Below are 17725 nucleotides of genomic sequence, written 5' to 3'. Positions count from 1 at the left end.
ATCTGAGAGTGCCATGACATGTAAAACCAGTAGAAACGTAGCAGGCAATCCAAGATCTGGTGCATCTGTTTCTGGTGCATCCGGTATTACTTTGCATTTTGGGCATTGCTGTTTAACAAAAAGATAACGTCTAGTATGGGTGCATTGTTAAAGGTCTTAAATTGATTCATGGCTGAGAAATATCTTGTACTCTTCAAAAAAAAGTCTTTAAAGGTAATGCTTAATTAGAAAATAACATGAATCAGGGCTTAAGATATTTATATATACCGTATATATTTAGACTGATATTTTCTGTTTTCTTCAAGTCACTTAAGCTTTGCTGTGTAGACTGGGACAGAGTCAGCAAAGGGAGGTAGCTTAATAGCTGATTAATGTTTTTCTCTACTGGTGGAGACTTTCAACATACGTTCTTCCCTTTAACGTTTCCTAGATTTTCAGCATTGTGTGAAGGTTATACTTTTTTCCTGGTGTCTGAGGTTAAGTGCTCATGGGAATTATTTTTTCTTTAAATCTACAAGAGGTCACTGCTGAATTTTCTACTAGTAAATGCTCCAATGCTGGAGCACTATACAGTTTGAGATTGTTTCGCATTGCAGTCCCAGCGTACAGATTTCTCCTCCTGCCACTCGGCCTGATAAGTGCTGACATGCTGGTATATTTGTAGTTCTGCAGAGGAACTTGTAAATGATCCAAGTGTTGGTGCAATATATTATTCATTGACTGTGGCTATTTCAGGAAATCCAAAGGCATTGTTATACACATTTGGGTTTGGTTACTTGTGACATTGGACATCATTAAAGCTCATGTATGATTTAAAACACAATGCATCTTTAATATTTTATTGTATTGGTGAATGATTCACATTGATTTGTGTTCATTAAGGCTGATAACAAGCAAAAGCCAAATGTAAAAGAAAATAAATAATACAAGAATAAAAGTTTTTCTATTCTCTGGAGTTGTGTGCCTCTTGTATTCATTTGCCGGAATACTTTGAAGGTGTTAGTTTTGTGTGTCACAGAATACTTCTCACTACTTTTGCCCTTTCCAGTCCTGTTGTGTTTATCGTGGTCATATCCGCTGATTGCTCTGTTAGAAGTAGCCGGCTTTTGCTTTGTTCGTGAGGTTAAAGCCAGCCATTGATGTAACAATAATCACTGATGATCCACCAGTAATTGACGTTCATAATGATGGTTTTCATGTCTATGAATCAGATGATTGTTTCAGAATGCTTTAAATTTTCTCTGTCGCATATTATAAGAGTAGGATTTACTCTAATATCTGAAATTTGACAGGACAGGAGGAAAAATTCACATGGATATAATAAAGTAATGCTACAGTCCACCCAAATAATAAGGACCCGATTCACTATTGCATTCATGCCTGTTTGGGGGGGTTTTTGTCGAGTTTTTGAAACTTTTTTTTTCTCAGTTTACACCAAATTAATTTCTCTTTGTGCCTTTTTTTAAAGCCTATTTTATGTATTCACCCATTTTTTTTTGTTCTATTAGTTCGTCACTATGGTCGGTGTTTAGGGTTTCCTGACAATTTCACCTCCTTCATCATTTGCGACTGTTCAAAAGTACACCAGAAATTTGTATGCGCTTTTTGCGACATTTACCAAAATGAGGCAAAAAAGTTCCAAACACTGAAAAAACGACAATTTTTTTACTTTACGAAAAATTCATGATCCACGGACGCCATGTTGACTATTTTTTATAGGCATTCCCCAGCTCACTCCGAAATCTTTCCTTCTTTGCATGCTGCTGGAGCACAGGACATAGCCCGAGTATGTGAAACAAATTTACCAATTACACAAATCCATCTTCACATCTCAAATAAGATAAAATCCAAACGTTTATTGACATGTATACATGAAAACTTCACGACGTGCACAAGATGCAGAAACCACTAAAGATCCATCCTGGTTGTGATGCTGGATTTGTGCAACTGATGTTGATGAATTTGGTGCAAAAAAGTCAATGAATAATACAAGATAAAATAAGAAAAGTGACTTAAAAAAAAAAAACGCCAATGATGTATAGGGCCCTATGGCCCTATGTTCACAAGGTCTATTGATATTTATAGGATAATCCATAGGAGAAAATGGTGCAGCCATAAACCCTGTTTTTGCCAAGAATATGGCTCTTACTTGACTGTTTCTAGAATGACCAAATACTTTATTGATAAGAATATTGTAGAGACTTCTCACTTTTTCGGCTGCCCCTCACACATTTATGATGTATCCGACAGCAGTAATTTAAATGTGATGTATATATTATAAGTAGTGTTGAGCCACCCCCATAGTGTTCGGGTTCGGTTCAGTTCGTCGAACACCGGGATGTTCGAGGAACTGTTCGTCGAACTGTTCGTCGAACACCTTAGAACACCGTCGAACACCGTTAAAACCAATGGCAGGCAAACAAAAACACATAGAAACACATAGAAAACACCTGCAAAGGTGTCCAAAAGCTGACAAACTGCTCAGAAGACACTCTCTTTAAAAAAGCCGGCCGGCAAATTCAGCAGCGGCATACACCGGTACCCGACAATTTAGACAAGAAGGAATAGAGCATCACACATAGATTAGATAGATAGAAACATGTCAGTCACACATATAAGAAGCACAGTGACAGTGTTGGTTACTGCACTTGTCATTTAGTGTAAAGGATTTATTAAAAAAAATATTAGTGTTTTCATGCACCGTCTCTTTAAAAAAGCCGGCCGGCAATTCAGCAGCTGTACCCGACAATTTATAACAGAAAGAATAGAGCTTCACACATAGATTAGATAGATAGAAACATGTCAGTCACATATATAATAAGTACAGTGATAGTGTTGCTTACTGTACTTGTCATTTAGTGTAAAGGATTTATTTAAAAAAATAATTGTGTTTTCATGCACTGTCTCTTTAAAAAAGCCGGCCGGCAATTCAGCAGCGGTACCCGACAATTTAGAACAGAAAGATAGAGCATCACACATAGATTAGATAGATAGAAACATGTCAGTCACATATATATGAAGTACAGTGATAGTGTTGGTTACTGTACTTGTCATTTAGTATTAAAATAAAGGATTTATTATTAAAAAAATTGGCGTAGGGTTCCCCTTAATTTTAGGCTCTAGCGGAGGTTAAGCAGACGGCTGGGGCAGATGTTTGAAGCCTGGGAAGGGGGTAATACCCACGGAGCTTCCCAGGCTACTAATATCAGCCCCCAGCTGAATACATAGCCTTTACTAGCTATTAAAATGGGGGACCCCCCCAAAAAAATGACGTGGGGTCCCCCCTAATTTAATAGCTAGCAAAGGCTAGGCAGACAGCTGGGGGCTGATATTAATAGCCCAGGAAGGGAGCCATGAATATTGGCCCCCTCCCAGGCTAGAAACACCAGCCGTCAGCCGCCCCAGAAATGGCGCATTCATAGGATGCGCCAATTCTGGCACTTAGCCTCGCTCTTCCACGCTGCCCTGGTGCGGTGGCAGGGGGTAATAGGGTTGGGGTTGATGTCAGCTTATAATGCCAGCTGACATCAAGCCCAGGTTAGTAATGGAGAGGCGTCTATAAGACACCCCCATTACTAACCCCATAGTCAAAGTTAAAAAAAACACAAACACCCAGAATAAAGTCCTTTAATTGAAATAAAGACACAATCCTTTATTGTTCTAAATTAAACCATACTTACCATCACGCCCATTCCAGCTGAAGCCAACGATCTCCTGCAATAAAAGAAAAATAATAAAGCAACCTCATCCTTACCTTTCCATGGTTCCCACGACAGCTTCAGCTCTGCTACATCGAGATGACAGGCTGGACCGCAGCAGAACGCTGCCATCCAGCCTGTCATCCCGCAGACACTGAGAAGCGCAGGCTTGCTTGCGCTGCTCAGCGTCTCTCTGTGACGACATCCAGATGAGCCGAGTTCATGTCCAATGAACTCGGCTCACCTCATGCACGTCACTGACAGCGTGGGAAAATTCTCACGCTGAAGCGCTGATTGCAGGAGAATTTTCCCACGCTGTCAGTGACGTGCAGGAGATGAGCTGAGTTCATTGGACATGAGCTCACCTCATGCACATCACTGACAGCGTGGGAGAATTCTCCTGCACTCAGCACTTCAGCGTGAGAATTTTCCCACGCTGTCAGTGACGTGCATGAGGTGAGCCGAGTTCATTGGACATGACCTCGGCTCATCTGGATGCCGTCACAGCGAGACAGTGAGGAGCGCAAGCATGCCTGCGCTTCTCAGTGTCTGCGGGATGACAGGCTGGATGGCAGCGTTCTGCTGCGGTCCAGCCAGTCATCTCGATGTAGCAGAGCTGAAGCTGTCGTGGGAACCATGGAAAGGTAAGGATGAGGTTGGTTTATTATTTTTCTTTTATTGCAGGAGATCGTTGGCTTCAGCTGGAATGGGTGTGATGGTAAGTATGGTTTAATTTAGAACAATAAAGAATTGTGTCTTTATTTCAATTAAAGGACTTTATTCTGGGTGTTGTGTTTTTTTTAAATACTTTACTAGAAATTCATGGCGGTCATGTCTAATACTGGCGTGACCCCATGAATTTTGGGCTTGGGGCCAGCTGATAATACCAAGCTGGCCCTAACCCCTTTATTACCCAGTGAGCCACCGCACCAGGGCCCTGGATGAGTTGGGTACAGCGCCAGAAGATGGCGCTTCTATGAACGCGCCATTTTCCGGGGTGGCTGCGGACTGCAATTTGTAGCGGGGGGGGGGCCCAGAAAGCTTGGGCCTCCCTGCGCTGCAGATTCCAGCCCCCAGCTGCCTAGTTGTACCTGGCTGGACACAAAAATAGGGCGAAGCCCCACGTACTTTTTTTTTAATTATTTCATGAAATTCATGAAATAATTAAGAAAAAAAGGCCTTCCCTATATTGTTGTGTCCGGCCAGGTACAAATAGGCAGCTGGTGGTTGGGGGCAGCCCGTTCCTGCCTGCTGTACCTGGCTGGACACAAATATAGTGCGAAGCCCCACTTCAATTTTTTTTAATTATTTCATGAAATTCATGAAATAATTAAGAAAAAAAGGGCTTCCCTATATTGTTGTGTCCGGCCAGGTACAAATAGGCAGCTGGTGGATGGGGGAAGCCCGTTCCTGCCTGCTGTACCTGGCTGGACACAAATATAGTGCGAAGCCCCACTTCAATTTTTTTAAATTATTTCAGGAAATTCATGAAATAATTTAAAAAAAATTGACGTGGGGCTTCGCACTATATTTGTGTCCAGCCAGGTACAGCAGGCAGGAACGGGCTGCCCCCAACCACCAGCTGCCTATTTGTACCTGGCCGGACACAACAATATAGGGAAGCCCTTTTTTTCTTAATTATTTCATGAAATAATTTAAAGAAAATTGACGTGGGGCTTCGCCCTGTTTTTGTGTCCAGCCAGATACAACTAGGCAGCTGGGGGCTGGAATCCGCAGCGCAGGGAGGCCCAAGCTTTCTGGGCCACCCCCGCTGCAAATTGCAGTCCGCAGCCACCCCGGAAAATGGCGCGTTCATAGAAGCGCCATCTTCTGGCGCTGTACCCAACTCATCCAGGGCCCTGATGCGGTGGCTCACTGGGTAATAAAGGGGTTAGGGCCAGCTTGGCATTATCAGCTGGCCCTAAGCCCGAAATTCATGGGGTCACGCCAATATTAGACATGACCACCATGAATTTCTAGTAAAGTATTTAAAAAAAACACAACACCCAGAAAAAAAGTCCTTTAATTGAAATAAACACACAATTCTTTATTGTTCTAAATTAAACCATACTTACCATCACGCCCATTCCAGCTGAAGCCAACGATCTCCTGAAATAAAAGAAAAATAATAAACCAACATCATCCTTACCTTTCCATGGTTCCCATGACAGCTTCAGCTCTGCTACATCGAGATGACAGGCTGGACCGCAGCAGAACGCTGCCATCCAGCCTGTCATCCCGCAGACACTGAGAAGCGCAGGCTTGCTTGCGCTCCACAGTGTCTCTCTGTGAGGGCATCCAGATGAGCCGAGTTAATGTCCAATGAACTCGGCTCACCTCATGCACGTCACTGACAGCGTGGGAAAATTCTCCTGCACTCAGCGCTTCAGCGTGGGAGAATTCTCACACTGAAGCGCTGAGTGCAGGAGAATTCTCCCACGCTGTCAGTGACGTGCAGGAGGTGAGCTGAGTTCATTGGACATGAGCTCACCTTATGCACGTCACTGACAGCGTGGGAAAATTCTCCTGCACTCAGCGCTTCAGCGTGGGAGAATTCTCACGCTGAAGCGCTGAGTGCAGGAGAATTCTCCCACGCTGTCAGTGACGTGCAGGAGGTGAGCTGAGTTCATTCGACATGAGCTCACCTTATGCACGTCACTGACAGCGTGGGAGAATTCTCCTGCACTCACCGCTTCAGCGTGAGAATTTTCCCACGCTGTCAGTGACGTGCATGAGGTGAGCCGAGTTCATTGGACATGAACTCGGCTCATCTGGATGTCGTCACAGAGAGACGCTGAGCAGCGCAAGCAAGCCTGCGCTTCTCAGTGTCTGCGGGATGAGAGGCTGGATGGCAGCGTTCTGCTGCGGTCCAGCCTGTCATCTCGATGTAGCAGAGCTGAAGCTGTCGTGGGAACCATGGAAAGGTAAGGATGAGGTTGCTTTATTATTTTTCTTTTATTGCAGGAGATCGTTGGCTTCAGCTGGAATGGGCGTGACGGTAAGTATGGTTTAATTTAGAATAATAAAGGATTGTGTCTTTATTTCAATTAAAGGACTTTATTCTGGGTGTTTGTGTTTTTTTAAACTTTGACTATGGGGTTAGTAATGGGGGTGTCTTATAGACGCCTCTCCATTACTAACCTGGGCTTGATGTCAGCTGGCATTATAAGCTGACATCAACCCCAACCCTATTACCCCCTGCCACCGCACCAGGGCAGCGTGGAAGAGCGAGGCTAAGTGCCAGAATTGGCGCATCCTATGAATGCGCCATTTCTGGGGCGGCTGACGGCTGGTGTTTCTAGCCTGGGAGGGGGCCAATATTCATGGCTCCCTTCCTGGGCTATTAATATCAGCCCCCAGCTGTCTGCCTAGCCTTTGCTAGCTATTAAATTAGGGGGGACCCCACGTCATTTTTTTGGGGGGGTCCCCCATTTTAATAGCTAGTAAAGTCTATGTATTCAGCTGGGGGCTGATATTAGTAGCCTGGGAAGCTCCGTGGGTATTACCCCCTTCCCAGGCTTCAAACATCTGCCCCAGCCGTCTGCTTAACCTCCACTAGAGCCTAAAATTAAGGGGAACCCCACGCCAATTTTTTTAATAATAAATCCTTTATTTTAATACTAAATGACAAGTACAGTAACCAACACTATCACTGTACTTCATATATATGTGACTGACATGTTTCTATCTATCTAATCTATGTGTGAAGCTCTATTCTGTCTGTTATAAATTGTCGGGTACAGATGCTGAATTGCCGGCCGGCTTTTTTAAAGAGACGGTGCATGAAAACACTATTATTTTTTTTGATAAATCCTTTACGCTAAATGACAAGTACAGTAAGCAGCACTGTCACTGTACTTCGTATATATGTGGCTGACATGTTTATATCTATCTAATCTATGTGTGAAGCTCTATTCTTTCGGTTCTAAATTGTCGGGTACCGGTGTATGCCGCTGCTGAATTGCCGGCTTTTCATGTTTCACTGTTGGCACTGTTCCCATCGATTTGGGCAATCACTGTAATGCCACAACCACCATGGCTGTGGCATTACAGTGAGTGGCAGACAATCCCTGCATGATTGGTGCTCTAAATAGCGCCAGACATGCAGGACACGCTTTTGGTGCACGAACAGTTATCGAACATAACCTCGAACAGCCGAATTTTTTGCAAATCGTTCGGGTTCGTCGAACAACTCGAACACCGCCCAAAACAGCTCGAATTTGAGATTGGCGAACAGTTCTAGTCGAACACCGCTCATCTCTAATTATAAGTAGCCATTCATTTTTATTCAGTTTATCTTGTGAACTGCTTCTTTATTATTGTATTATTTGATAATCCATTGCACAAGTCAAGATTTTCTCATTTTATCCACTAAGCGTGAATATTGCATCTGCCAAGAACTATCCAGAGACAAAGCAGTTATGTAACATAATAGTGTAAAACCCAATCTTCTCTGTTTTATGACACTCCTCGTCTTCATTCAAATTATGGTGCCTGAGCGAACTCAAAAGTCCCTCAGTATTATAAATAGCATATGGTTAATGGGGGGGTACAGATTTTGTATTAAGAGTTCATGCAGTTAAATACTGTGGATTTCCTTAAGGTGGGTTTGGACCATATACTTTAAAAAATACATACGCCACAATTCATTAAGACTGGCTACTTATTACGCCAGTCTTAATGAATGTGAAGGAATAAGATGCGCCAAATTCATTAAAGGGAACTTGACAGCTGATGCATGCTGCCTGAACCACAGGTAGCTTGCAGAGGACACTGCCTGCATGATTTCAGTCGGGTATGTTTCACTGTGAAACACTGGAGCAGCATTTATAAAGAGAGCCTGTCTGACTAGTTAACCTTGTGGCTCAGTTCCCAGCGGCTTTTAAGGTATGTTTTTCTCTGAAAAACTGCAGCGTCAAACCTACCTGGCTGAAACCATGCAGCCAGTGTCATATATGGTGGCCGTGGTTCAGGCAGCAAGTATCAGCTGTCAGGTTCCTCGCTAGAAATGTTACACCAGCTCAGGACTGGAGTAAGATTTCTGGCGTAATGTACACCGCAACTTCTAATGAATTTATCAGGTGGGCATTGCCACTTCTCTTCCCGCCAAAGCTCCTCCCAACTCCGCCAACTCTGGTGGAGCTGGACAAAAGTGTTGTGAAAACGACAAAATTTTGCAACTTTTCAATGCGGTTTACTCCAGAATTCTGGCATTAACACTTTGATGAATTGGGCCCACAATGTCCAGTTCATTACTTTTCCAAAAATATATTAATGCATAAGTTCCAATTCTGGCGTTCCCCAGAGCAGAAAGCACCAACTAAACGTCAATTGTTATGTAGATAGTGCTGTCTCCAATTTTTGCAAGGACTTCAGCCAGGGTGGGTCTAAAACGTAAAAGTATTTGCTTTATTTTGGTAACAAAAACTGCAAGAAAATATTTTCCAAATGTTGTGGACTATGCAGGACCCATTTACAGTATCTACAAAGATAGGCAAAAATAAAATCCATTAGCGTAATAGAGCCGCTAGGTCAATTTATAAAGTTTATTTTAATTCATTACAATATACTAAAAGTTAATTTCCAATTGATGGCATAATCCTCCATGACATATAATGGGAAGCCAGGGGTATATGTTTAGCTGTGAAATACCAGTTGATTAAATCCATAAAAAGTGTGCTCTGTGTTATTTCAGGAAGCTTCTCTTTCAAGTGAGACCTTGAAGCAAGACGCTCCTTAATTAATAACATTATGTATGGTGTCGAGGACTGCTGAGGAATGAGAACACAGAAATTAGAATAAGACCGCTGCTGCCTTAGTAAAATGCCATGTCATTTCTCAAATGTGAATGATATTCAGGCCAAGTGTTTTAAGCGGTGGGTATTCATTTTATCAGGAAAGAGCTGGAAAGTAGGTCACAGTGTGCTGAGATTTCTCTTAAAACACTGGTATAATTTGCTGCACTGCGCTTTGTCACTGTCCTTCAGATCCGCACCAGGGACAAGAGAATATTTTATACACCGCATAAACAGAATCTTAAATGTCCCACTTTGTGATGATGTAAATATGGCAGTGGCACAAAAGTGATTAAAATCTTCAAAATGCAATTTAAAGTTTTCAATACTTTGGTGGGATTCTGTTCTTTAGACTCCCACCAATTGCTCAAATCACTGCGCAGAAGCGCTCAACAGTGCCCCTATAACCTATTGAGCCTCTATACCGATGTACGTGCAGGTGCTGAGCATTTCTTCAAACCTTTACCCCACCGATCCTTAAATGGTTTAAAGGGGTTGTACCAAGTTTGGAAGTTATCCTTACCAATCACTGGAGTCCAATGAGTGGGACACTCATTGATCCTGAAAACCGAGGCTATAAAGAGTCACATGAGAATGAAGTGGTGGTCAACTAAGATGAGTGGATCAATCTGCAGAGGATCGACATGAAGTAGAATTTCCTTAATCCCCGCGAATTCGAACACTTTTCGATTCGTCTCTCAGGGATCAACAGGGAAAAAAAATGTTTGGCGCCATTTCACACACAGCTGAAGATTATATTAACACACTTATACTATACTACATATACATTTACACGGGTAAAAACTTTCATGGGAGTGGATCTTTTACAAGCGTATTTGCCACAAAATGCTGTTGTCATTGTCGTTGCCGCGAGTTCCTTTCCTTGCGTGTACCTACCAACTAATGTAGGATTCTCGTTTACATTTTTGTGTCAGGGAGGATAATAAAGTTTTAAAAATAAAATAAAAATTGTAAAACATTATACATGTTTTACTTTTTTGCATACTTATTTTAATATTACAACTATACACTCCATGGCTATCTTTGACAGCACTTTCAGGCCGTGCTTCTATATTCTGGCATTTGTTATATCTTCCTTTTTGGTCAGGGGGAATTAATCTGCTTTAACCAAAAATCTGCAAACAGTAAATGGAGAAATTTAACTGTGTTTGGCTATTTAGCAAAGCTGTTTAACTTGTCAAATTGGAGACATATATACACCACGCCGTTTTTACAGACAGGCTGTTGTTTCATTTTCCTTTTTGTCAATCATATGAACTCTGTCTAATATTTCTGGTTGTTTTCGTATTTTTCTAATGTTGGCTAAGTGTGGTAAAAAAAATTAACAAATTAAACGTTAAACTTGTGTCCAAAATGTATGTAAAACCAAAATGTGGCTGTCACAGGTTTACCGCGACAGAGAGGGGCCAGCAGACCATGCTGTCTGATTTCACATACTCCTGCACTGATTAGAAGCACTCCACCATTATATTAAACAGTGCAGGTTTCTGCTAGCAGAGCAGGGGTTAATCAGGGGTTTCATTTATCCCTGAACGTCTTCCATTGTTAGTCTGGTTTGTGTTTTCTTATAAACTTCAACTCTCCATTTCCCTGGGTGCGGGAGGGGACAGATAAGGGCTGTTATAGGAGCTTATCAAGGCACATGGCCTGTCGTCTTCACCATTAGAAGTAATCCCGGGAGCAAGGATAACTATAGTGCCCCTAGCTTTAGGGATAGGGAAGGAGCCCCTAGCCCCAGTATAGCCGTAAAAAGTGCCGTGACATTAACGCCTTCACGCTTCTGCCCTTTTCTGTTTCGGTGAAATTGCAAAAAAAGTGCAATTTCACAATGTTTTTTTTTTCCCACGTTCACTATACGGTAAAACTGACCTTCCATTATGATTCTCCAGGTCATTTCGAGTTCGTAGATACCAAACACGTATAGGTTCTTTTTTAATTAAGTGGTGAAAAAAAATCCAAAGTTTTCCAAGACCCGTAACGTCTCCATTTTTCAGGATCTGGGGCCCTGTAAGGGCTTATTTTTTGCACACCGAGCTGACGTTTTTATTGATACCATTTTGGGGTAGATACGATGTTTTTATCGTCCGTTATTGCATTTTATTGCAGTGTTGCGGCGACCAAAGAAAACTATTCTGGCATTTTGATTTTTTTTCTCGTTACGCCATTTACCAATCGGATTAATTATTTTATATATTGGGCGATTCTAAATGCAGCGTTACCAAATATGTGTACATTTGATTTTTTTATTATTTTATTTTGAAAGGCGTTAACAATGGCCCATACCATTTTTTGATCATGGATCCAATTACTGCACTGGGTAGGCAACTACAGCAACTTAGGTTCCCTGGGGGGCGAGATAAGTTTGTTGTTTTCAGGGAGGCCTGTAAGCTTTACTTTAAATTACGTCCTTACTCAGGAACCGAGGAGCAGCAGATGAGGATCGTAATTTCACTCCTTCAGGGTGACCCTCAAGCCTGGGCATTTTGTCTCCCGGCAGATTCTCAGTCGCTTCGGACGGCTGAGGATTTTTTTCAGGCTCTGGGTCACATATATGATGACCCTGACTGTGTCTCCCTGGCCGAGTCTACGCAATGTCCGCTTCAGCAGGGAGACCGGCCAGCGGAAGAGTATTGCTCCGAGTTTCGGAGGTGGTCCACAGATACTAAATGGAATGATTCCTCGCTCCAGAGCCAGTTCAGTCAAGGGCTATCTATAAGGGTAAAGGATGCCTTGGCGCTGTATGATACTCCGGATTCTCTTTAGGCAGCCATATCTCTCGCTATCCGTGTGGACCACCATCTCGTTCTGTAGGTTTAACTGTAGTTCGGCATAAAGGGGGTGTGTGTTTCTTTTGTGGTGGAAAGGGTCATTTTGTGGGTGCTTGTCCTTCCATATCACACCTTAAACAGCCGCCAGAAAACTAAGGAGCCCGGGTTGCGGGGAGGTTGGCAACCCAGGTATACATATTTCCTCTGTGAGTAGGTCAAAATTTTTTTACTGGCCAAGATCCATCTTTGCAAAAATAAAATGGTTATTTCTGCCTTTCTCGACAGTGGGGCGGGTTGAATTTGATCGAAGCTAGGTTCGTCCAGGGCCCCAAACCATATAAATTGTCTATATCAATACCCGTAATCGCCACTGACTCTGCACCCTTGAGCCAGGGGTATTTTACTCAGGTCTTTCTTGTGTTACATCTACAAGTAGGGGCCATGCACTCAAAATTTATTGACTGTTATGTGCTAGAGGGCTTTCCCTCTACTTTTTGGACTACCTTGGCTTACACTGCACAATAGTGTGGTAGTCTGGCAGACTTGGGAGGTGGTAAAATGGAGTATTGCCAAGGACACAGCTTGGGCACCTGGCTAGCTAGAGTGGGTATCCAATCTCTGCCTGAATACCTGTCTGACTTTGGGGATGCATTTACAGAACAGGGATGTCAAGAACTTCCTCCCCATCGTCCTTATGATTGCGCCGTTAATCTTATTCCTGGTGCCAAGCCAAAAAGCAGGTTATATAATATCTCTGGTCCAGAGAGGCAGACCATGAAGGACTATATTGCTGAAAGTCTGACAAAGGGCCATATCAGACCTTCTTCATCTCCCATTGCAGCGGGGGGGTTTTCTTTGTAAAGAAAAAAAGATGAGGGGGGGGGGTTATGCCCCTGCCTAGATTTTCACAAACTTAATTGACTCACCGTTCGGGATCCATATCCTGTCCCTCTAATCCTGGAGCTCTTTAATCAGATCATAGGAGCCAAATGGTTTTCTAAACTGGACCTCAGGGGGGGCATATAATTTCATTCATATTAAGGAGGGGGGGTGAGTGGAAAACAGCCTTCAATACTCCTGAGTGTCACTATGAAAATCTCGTGATGCCATTTGGGTTGACTAATGCTCCCACCATCTTTCAACATTTTGTAAATTACATTTTTAGTCACCTGGCAGGTAGGTTTGTTGTGATCTATCTTGATGACATATTAATTCATTCGCCTGACATTGAGTAACATCAGGTACATGTCAGGCAGGTCTTACTGATAGACAATAAATTATTTGTCAAACCAGAGAAATGTATGTTCTCAGTTCAGTAGATCCCTTTTCTGGGTTATTTATCATCCACTGGTTTTCGCGCATGGATCTGCCAAAAATCCGAGTGGTACTGGATTGGGATTGTCCTGAGGATTTCAAGGCGTCACAAAGGTTTTTGGGTTTCGCCAACTACTACCGTAAGTTCATCAAAAACTTTTCGGTAGTGACCAAACCTCTGACGGATATGACCAGAAAAAGGACAGACTTTTCCAAATGGTCTAGTCTGGCCAGGGAGGCTTTTGATACCTTGAAGAAATGTTTTGCATCTGCACCGATTCTTATACAGCCTGACGTCACACAGCCATTTATTGTAGAAGTTGATGCATCTGAAGTGGGGGTTGGAGCTGTATTGTTGCAGGGTGCATCTCCTAATAAATGGCGTCCATGTGCATATTTTTCTAAGAAATTGTCATCCGCTGAGAAAAACTATGACATTGGTAATTGGGAACTCTTGGCATACGTGTGCATATTGGCATCCGGATGGACAGTGGCACTGTTAAGGGACATATCACCATGAGAGAAAAAAAAACATGCCACAGAAAAAAGTGTGGGAGCCATTAGAACCACCACTGACGCTGCTGGCAGCAACCGCTCAGTAGTAGTACCAAACGCAGGTCATACTTGGTCTCCTTTCCCTTTGGTAAACATATTAATTAAGAGAAAATGGAGGGCGTAATGGGATATATGTTATATCACTCGTCTCAATCACAGAAGAATGCTGAAGTCTGACAGCAAAACATTCAGCTTGCATCAGTGTTCTCCACCTCCCCTGACGCCATTACACTTATTGTTGTACATAACAGAGTTTCCATTCTGCAATGACACCTGTGTCTGTTCTCCTTCTTAGTCTCCTAACCCACAGCTCCCCCAGGGAGTAAAGAATATACTACACCAGAACAACTTCTTCCAGGTAATTTATTGAAAGAAATGAACAGCCAGCTTTTGTACTCAGATTCCATGGAGCAGGAGCAGATGGAGGACATGACTAACGCTAAGCTTGTTTTATGAGCAGTGGTGGTAGGAGGAATGGTAGTTGCAATGGTAGTAGCATCCTTAGCCAGGGCAAGTCTTTTGGTGGGATTTAGGCAGGTCGACAAGGAGCTTTGGTATTTTCCACATAGAGGCAACTATTAACTGAGTCATGGATAATGCTGATGATGATTGAGGATCAAATCGGGGTGCCAAGGAGGTGATGTCATCAGAGGGAACGTGTATTGGAGTTTGCATAAAAGAGTAGAATTGATGTCTAGCCAAAAGATTTTTTGGGTGTAGATCTGCTTGGTTTGTGCTAAACTCGGGAGTATGTCACATCGCATCTGTTGGTGTAAGAGGTTCAGGTTGTAACAGTGATTGAAAACTTTGGTGCTGGTCGTGACGATTCCTATATGTGGGCATCTCATGTGTGGGAATAAATTTCTGCATTGCAAGAGGACCAATTTATTGCAGTGTGCAGGATGTGCTGATGGAAATAAGCCATGTACTTGGCACACATTAACTAGGAACTACATCGCTCTGTCAGCGTATGAAAAGGGATGGGGAAAGCAAACTGACCATCAAGATAAGCAAGGCGAAAACTGTTATCCTCTTCCTAATGATCATCTTTTTGGTAACCTGTCTGCACTCGCAAGTAGTACCTTGTTGTTGTAATCAACTCCATTATCATGATCATCTACTGCTTTCCGTACTGTTCCACCAGTGCGTTGTTAGCCTTTTCTATGCCCAAGAAACATGCCTCCAGTTGTCCGCTTGGGTGGAAACTGAACTCCCACATGTCCAAGTTAGACAATCGATGCCAAACCAGCTGGACTGTCTGCCTTTTGCAAAAGAATACCATGTTCCCAGCTTTAATGGAAGATACCTAGCCACCATTATGTATAAATTTGAATAAAGATGTTTTGCCAGGTTTTTGACAGAAAATGCTAAACTTTTCACAGAACAAAACTTATCTTGTTCCGTGCATCAAATTTTCAATAGTCTCATGACTCTCACTTTCTTTGTAATTTTTGGTGAAATTAAAATTTATTGTACATCGAGCTGGGGTGACTAACTCCAGTAGCACGCTGCGTAGGGCTAGCACAAAGGGAAAATTTGTTCTAATTTATCACACAAAAATTCTTGGAATTCCGTAAATTAAGTTCATTATTAAAATTCTTAATTGTTGGTGAAATTGTTAATACGTTTTTGAGGCGGATGATGAGCTGTGTTTCCTGCTCAGTAAAGCTTTTACATAGACCGCTGTTGACCGCATACAGACTGTATGTAATGTGTATGGTACACTTAAAGGGGTATTCCCATCTCCAAGATCCTATTCCTATATGTAGTAGGTGTAATAATAATAATATTAGCAAATATCTCCAATTAGAAATGTAGTAGATTTTTTATGATTCACTATCTCTCTAACCTCATGTGCAGTCATCGCAGGACCTTAGGTATCCACGGTTACGACCACTAGCAACTAGCTTACTAACTGTGACTTTATCAGTGGACGTAACCATGGATACCTAAGGTCCTGTGCTGTGCACATGCTGCAGAAATTTCTGCTGCGGATTATCATTGCGGAAAAATCCGCAGCACAACCATTTCTTGTGCGTAATCGCCGTCATTGACTTGCATTGAACAGCATAACATCCGCATGCATACGTGTATGCATGCGGATGTTATGCGGTTCAATGCACGAATGGTGCCCGGGTCTGGAGAAGAGGAGACTCTCCTCCGGACCCGGGTAACTCTCCACCAGACCCGGGTACCATTAGTAAAAAATAAAAAAAAACATTATACTTACCTCTCCGGTGGCCCCCGGTCTCCTCTCCGATGGCTTTCTCTGTCATCGGTGACGTCATTTAGTCATGTGACGGTCAGGCGACCGCTGACGTCGGCGGTTGTGTGACCTGTCTGCTGACTAAATGACGTCAGCGCAGGTCCTTTCTGAACACCGCGGAACGCCGAGGACAGAGCATGCCACCGGAGAAGGAGATCGGGGGCCACCGGAGAGGTAAGTATAATGTTTTTTTTTTATTTTTTACGTTTTAATTCTTCTTTTTTTACTATTGATGCTGCATTTAAAGCACCAAAAGTTGGTCACACACTATAAATCAAAGCCAGTTGCATGGATTTATATTGTGTGACCAACTTGTCAAGCACTTTTCCAAGTGATGCTCAAAATCGCTTGGAAAAGCGCTTGAAAAAACGCATGCAGAAATGCATGCAAAAACGCTTGAAAAACTTATCCCTGGTAGAAAAACCGCATGTAAAATCCGCATGTGTTTTTTCTGCCAAGGAGATGAAGAAATGCTCAGGAAATTTCTGCTTCATTTCTGCATCGTGGGCACATAGCCTAACCTGTGTGCCTCTTAAATGCTATTTTCTCCTTCCCCCCATGACGGCACCACGAACAAGGACAGGAAACCTACAGATAAAAAGGGCGGTACCTCTCTCCCGCATCAGTTGGTTTCCTGTCATTGACGTGGAACTACAGAAAGAATGAAAGAAAGAAAAATAAAAGAATCAGAAAGAAGAATATAGACTTACCAGGCCCGGCCAGACCAGTTCAGAGAGCGGGGGTTCCCTTCCTCGGCTGGTGCTGTGCCCTGTAGCGCCACCGCTGAGGTCAGTGGGCCTCCAGGGTGGCAGGGAGATGCAGCGCAGGAGAAGACCGGAGCCGCTGCGTTCTCCAGTGGTGTCGGGGGCCCAGGTCGGTGAGTATGCCTGGGCTTCCGGGGGCCCATTGCAGAAGCGCACACGCTGAACGCCTTCCTGTGTGTCTGACGCGAGCCGCAGTGCACCACTGGGTGTCGGCGGTGCCCTCTGGAAGCGGCGCGTTTGAACGCGTGCGCGCGCGGGAACCCGGAGCACGTTATGCCCAGCAAGAGGAAGCGTTGGGGGGAGGGATGGACTCCCCTGTGGGGAGGGCGTCTCCCATGCTGGAGGTGCACAGCCAAGTAAACAAGTCAGGTGAGGGGGGGCGGAGCCCTACAGGGGTTAAAATGCTGGGAATGCACCAGGGAAGTGCTTCCTGGCACTCTGGCACCAGCTATGAGCGAGCAGGAGCTACAGGAGGTGCAGTCCCTGCACCCCCACTCACCACCACCTCCGCAACATGGGAAGCATGCGAAAGGACCCCCCCAGT

This window comes from Phyllobates terribilis, unplaced genomic scaffold (assembly GCF_046119375.1).
Source record: "Phyllobates terribilis strain yellow unplaced genomic scaffold, ASM4611937v1 Scaffold_1__5_contigs__length_1240528914, whole genome shotgun sequence".
Taxonomy (NCBI): Eukaryota; Metazoa; Chordata; class Amphibia; order Anura; family Dendrobatidae; genus Phyllobates; species Phyllobates terribilis.
The sequence above is the reverse complement of the archived record's forward strand: the minus strand, read 5'-3'. Positions refer to the sequence as shown.